Consider the following 6,000-nt stretch of genomic DNA (forward strand, 5'->3'; position numbering starts at 1 on the left):
GCTCTTATAGTGGCTATCCTGGCATATGTCCAAACCCTAAAGATGTTCATATCCCCAAAGGGTGACACAGGGTTTTTCCTGTTGTTCAGACCTGGAAGACTTTGAGGTTTACAAATAGAAGGGGGAGTAATTGCAAGGTGCTGTACTGTATTTATAGTGGTCTTTTAATAAGCAATAAAATTACAGATGGACCATGATAGGAAAATAACTTGCTGCAGGAAAAATTCCTCAGGATACCTGGTTATTCTCAAGATCTACTGCTGCCATTGAGTAGGGAAAGACGAACAACAAGCCATGTCTGAATAACAACAGATTAATGTTGTGCTCTCTTCCTGACTCTGCTCCCAAAAGATCGGGGATTGACAAAGATAAAGGAATTTTAAGAGCTGGTTTTGGTTATTTCAGAGAAAGTTTAAAAGGGAGAAGGGATTGGGGTGATGAAGAGGCTGTCATTACCTATCCTTTTCAGTGCTGTCTATTGGAGCAAAAATGAGCAATGTGCCCCGCTGGTGTTGAGATGTTCTGAGTCCCTCAGCTGTGAGTTGGTTGCCGTGCTGTCCTGCCTGGTGCTTGCTGGATGTGCTGGCACAAAGAGCTTGGGCCCTTGATGAAAATGACTACAAATGAGTTCCTTGGGATTTACTGGGCTCAGAGTAAAAGGGATCAAATTCAGGTTTGATCTAGAAAATGCTTCTTCCCTGTCAGGATGGTGAAGTCCTGGCTTCACAGATTGCTCAGAGAAGCCGAGTAAATAAAGTTTCAGAATTCTTCCTTTTTGTCCCATTCCTGTTCCATAAGTTCAGGTTTGCTTTTCAGAGTGCCACCTTCTCAGCTGGTTGCTGTTTGTGTCCTGCTTTCTCTCCTGCCTTCCTTGGTCTGCTCCTTTTCCCTTCCACAGGGTCTCTCTTTACCTGTGGCAGCTCCCAGCCAAAGACCCTCCCCTGATTGTATTTTTTTTTCTTCCCCATCCAGGTGCTCAAACAGCCCTGGATGAAGTTTTGGAGGCTGGCAGTGAAATGTCTGTGGAAGATCTTGCTGCACTTGTGTCTTGGCCCCTTCAGAATTTGGCCTTGAAGGGCAGGACCGTCTTTTCCTTGCTGGCAGCTGGAATTGCAGCCCACGGCAGTGAGTGCCAGAGATGTCAGAGGGCAATTGCTGAGGCTGCCGGGGCGCTGCTCCTGCCGTGCCTGCCAGGGGAGCTGTGCAGGGCAGGGTCAGGCTCCAGCAGCTGGCTGGGCTCCCTGAGCAGACAGCAAAGGCGGCTTTGCTGCACATTCTGCAGCTGGGAGCAGAGGGAAGAAGGGCAGGGAGTCCCTGACAGAATGCTGGAATGCTTGTGGCTGGAAGGAACTGTTATGAACAAAATTCGGTTAATATTTTTTTTGAGAAAAAAAAGTTACAAAAAAAGGCAGCCAGATCACTGTAGCTGCCAAAGTTCTTCGTGTTTTGTTATTGTAATCACGGGTCGTTGTCGTTAATGGTTGTTTTTGTATTAGTAAAAGCCCTGGCTGGGGCGAGTTAATGGCCCTTCTCCTGGGTGGGGACCTTCCCGAGGCTAAGTTGTACCTTTCCCAGAATAGTGAAGACACCTGAGAGGGTGGGGAGGGGCTATGCAAACTGACTCCAAGACCACAATGCAGCATGGGTCCCCCGCTGTACGGAGAAAACCCCAAAACAACGAGCCACCTAAGAGTTGAGAGACTGGAGTTATGTCTGGACGTGAGGAGCCGAATGCTGAGCCTGCAGAGATGCGGAACACCTTCGGACCCTCTCGCCCTGACCAAGAGAGACGACCCCGGCGGTGAGACCAGGCCGACTGAGGGGAAGGGGCACCATCTGACGGGGATGAGTAGGCCCTAAAGGTTCCCACGAGGATGTGATCCCCAGCTCTGCCCCTTGTGGACAGAGCTGTGCATATCCTCCTCCTCTGAGTCGCCTTGGGAGAGATGACGGATGCTGCAGACCTGCCGAGCTACCCAATCCTGAGCTGATCACTTTTAATAAAGGCATTAAAAAGGAGAAGAAGTCTCCTGGCCTTGTTTATTTCACGAACCTGCCCCCGGACCCCAATCGGGCCCAGCCCTGGATGTCCCCTGAGACCCCCCCCCAGACCCTCTCCCCAAACCCTTCCAGAGCCCCTGCCCAAAACCTCCAAAACCCTCCCAGGACACCCTCAGCACCGCCCAGAGCCCTCCCCAAACTTCCCCCAGGACCATCCAAACACCCTCAGACCCTCCCAAGACCTTTCCACGACCCCTCCCCAAAACCCCCCCAGACCCTCCCACGACCCCTCCGCCCCCCCGCGAGACCCCTCTTAGGAGCCATTTGCACCCCCCAGGTCCCCCCACAATGCCCCAGGACCCCTCCCCAGACCCCCCCAAACCCCCGGACCCCTCCCCAGACCCCCCCCAGACCCTCCCCCGTCCCCCCCAGACCCTCCCCCGCCCCGATCCCCTCGCAGGCCCCTCCCGTTCCTGTCCCGAGCCCGGCGGGTCCCGGTGGCTGCGGGGAAGGGGGCGCCACTTCCGGCTCTCCTCTGATTGGCTAGGGCGACACGGGGGAGGTGGGCATTGCTGAGGGGAGCCGTGCTGTGATTGGTTGTTTTGGGGACGTGCAGCACAGTGATTGGTTGGTTCGGGGCGGGGCGCGCCGCCATTCTTGAGAGTCCGCGTGCACGGCAGAGGCGGGAGATTGTGAGGGGAGAGTGGAGCTGAGGTGGGGATGGGGGGAAGCTGGGGTGGTTTGGGGCGGGTCTGAGGGGAAATTGGGAATTTTTGGGGGCATCGGCGGGAAACACAGGGGTGGGCGATGGGTTTGGAGTAAATGAGGGAGTCTGAAGGGGCTTTGGTTGGTCAGAGGGAGCTTTAGGGAGCTTGGGGGGGAGCTTGAGAGGGTTTGAAGCATTCTCAGGTGGGTTTAGGGGGATCTCAGGACAATTGGGCGGGTCTGAGGGGATTTGGGGGGATTGTGAAAGGAACTGGGGTGTTGTGAGGGCATCTGGAGGGGTCTGAGGTGGCTCTAGGGGTAATTTTGGGGAGTCTGCAGGGGATTTCATAGGGTTTGGGGGGGATTGAGTGGTCTGAGGGGGATGTGGGGCATCCTGATGGATTTGGGGGGGGTCTCAGGTGGGTCTGGGGTGAATTTTGGGGGGAAATGGGGGGGTCTGAGAGTCCTGGGGAGGTTTTTGGGGTCCAGGGTGGTTCTGGGCCAACACTGGGGGAGCTCTGGGGGGTTTGGGGTTCCTGGAGGGGTCCCGGGGGAAAATTTGGGGGTCCTGGGGGGTCCCAGGCCCACCCTGAACTGGGGTCTGGGGGTTTTGAGGGGAGGGGGCACAGCAGGGGTTCCCCCCCTCCCCAGTTTTTGGGGGGTCTCCCATGGTGCCCCCTCCCCAAAAAGCTCCGAGGGCCCCCTGAAGTGGCTCCTGTTCCACCGGCCGGTGCCCCCTGATCCAGGACGGCCCCACTGAGTCTAGGGGGCTTCTGGGGGATTTTTGGGTTTTGAGTGGGTTTTTGGGGATTTCAGAGTTGCTTTTTTGGGTTTTGTGGGATTTTTTGGGGAGTTTGGGGGAAATTATTGGGTTTTTGAGGAGAATTATTGGGTTTTGGGATGACTAGAGGATTTTGGGGGATTTTGGATTTTGGGTGTTTTGTTGGGGTTGTGGGGGTTTTTTGGATGGGGAGGGGTTTATTGAAATTTTTGGGAGTTTTTTATAATTTTGGTGAGTTCCATTGGGATTTTCAGAGATTCTTTGGGGGTTTTGAGGGTTTTCTTGTAACTTTTGGGGAATTTGTGAGGTATTAGTTGAATTTTAGGGGGGCTTTGTGGCATTCCCTGGGTGTGGGGAAGGGCTGAGAGGCACCAAAATCTCCTTGAAACCCCTGAAAGTCCCAATAAAACCCATTAAATCTCAATTAAATCTCTCAAAATCTCATTAAAACACCCTAGAATCCCAATAACAGCCCACAAAATCCTTTGAAATCCCAATAACCCAAAAAATCCTAATTAAACTCCACAAATCCCCCAAAAATCTCAAAACCATAAAAAGTCCCACAAAATCTGCCCCAAATCCAAAGAAATCCTGGCAACACCCAAAACATCCCACAAAACCCACCAAAAATCTAAAAACTCTCAAATCCCCAAGGAATCCCGCTAAATGCCACCACAATTCCAATAAAATCCCCACAAAATCTCCTAAAAATCCCTATAAAACCCCCAGAATTTCTGAGAATGCCAAAAATCCCAACAAAATCTCAGTAAAACCCCCAAAATTCAAAAAAAGCCACAAAAAATTCAATAAACCCCCAAACACCCCCAGAAAAACTCCCCCTCAAACTGCCAATAGAATCCCCCAAAATCTAAACCCCCCAAAATCCACAAAACCACCCACTCCCAGTCCATCCCAGTATGATTCCAGTCGCTCTCAATGTGATCCCAGTGTAACCCAGTATGGACTCAGCTGCTCTCACTGTGATCCCAGTGTGATCCCAGTTGCTCCCAGAATAATTCCAGTTGTTCCCAGTTCCTCCCATTATGATCCCAGTTTCCCAAAGAATACTCCCAGTCCCTCCCAGCAGGGTCCCAGGTGTGCCCAGTTGCCTCCAGGGTAGATTCAGTTTCTCCCAGCATCGTCCCAGTTGCTCCCAGCATGATCCCAGCTGTTCCCAGTGTGGTTCCAGTGCCCCCAGTATGGTTAGAGACACTCCCAGTTTGTTTTAGTTACCTCAGAATGATCCCAGTCTTGCCCAGTTACTCCCAGTTTCCTGTAGCATAATCCCAGTTTCCATCTGTTGCTCAAAGGGTGGCCCCAGTTGCTCCCGGTATGATCCCAGTTGCCCCAGTTATAGTCTCAGTCCTCTCAGCACGGTTCCAGTTCCTTCCAGCTGTTCCCAGTTGCTCCCAGTGTGTCACATTTTCCTCCCAACATGGCCCAGTAGCTCCCAGCAAGCCCCAGTCAGGTTCCATTCACACCCAGTATAATCCCAGTATGAGTGTAGCCACTCCAGTATGATCCCAGTCACCTGCAGTCTAATCCCAGTGTCTCCCAGTCACTCCCAGTCTGATGCCAGTGCCCCCAGTGTGATCCCAGTTGCTCCCAGCATGGGCCCAGCTGTTCCCAGTGTGGTGCCATCACTCCCCTGTGGTTACAGACACTCCCAGTATGGTTCCAGTTGGACCCAGTTGCCCCTGCTCTAGTCCCAGTCACTCCCCAGATGATCCCAGTCCCCCCAGTATGGTCCCACTCACTCCCAGTTGCCCCCAGTGTGGTCCCAGTTCTCCCCAGCATGGTCCCAGTTGTTCCCAGTGTGGTTCCAGTCATTCCAGTATGGTTCCAGACACTCCCAGTATATCCCAGTTGCCCCCAGCATGTCTATAGTCATTTCCAGGCACTGCCAGTGGCCCCAGTAAGGTGTCAGTTCTCCCAGTATGATCCCCCAGTCATGCCCAGTATATCCCAGTTGCTTCCAGCATGCATCCAGTCCTTCCCAGTTCCTCCAGTTTGCTTGCAGCATCATCCTAGTTTCTCTCAGCTGCTCCCAGTAGCCCAAAGTGTGATCCCAGTCTTTCCCTTTCAGCTCCAGTATGATCCCAGTATGCTCCAGTTTGATCCCAGTCACATGCCAGCCCTCCCAGTGTGGTTCCAGTATAATCCCAGTTGCTTCCAGTCTCTCCCAGTATGGTCCCAGCTGACTCCAGCATGGTTCCAGTTGCTTCCTAGATCAGCCCAGTCAGTCCCAGTATGATGCCATTTGCTCCCAGCATGCCCCCAGTCATGCCCAGTATGGGGGATGATGTGCAGGGTGTGTTCCCAGTCGCTCTCAGATCCTCCCAGTATTAGTCCAGGCCCTCCCAGTATGATCCAAAGGTGAGCCCAGTGTGCTCCCAGTCCCTGCCACTATGAACCAGTTGTGCTCCACATGGTTCCAGTTGCTCTCTTTCACCTTCACTTTTGTTCCTGTCCCTCCCAGTATCTCCCAGTGTATGCCAGTTCCCTCCAGCATG

This window comes from Melozone crissalis, unplaced genomic scaffold (genome assembly GCF_028551555.1).
Source record: "Melozone crissalis strain CALT ecotype California unplaced genomic scaffold, PUWL_Pcris_2 ptg000046l_1, whole genome shotgun sequence".
In the NCBI taxonomy this organism is placed as follows: Eukaryota; Metazoa; Chordata; class Aves; order Passeriformes; family Passerellidae; genus Melozone; species Melozone crissalis.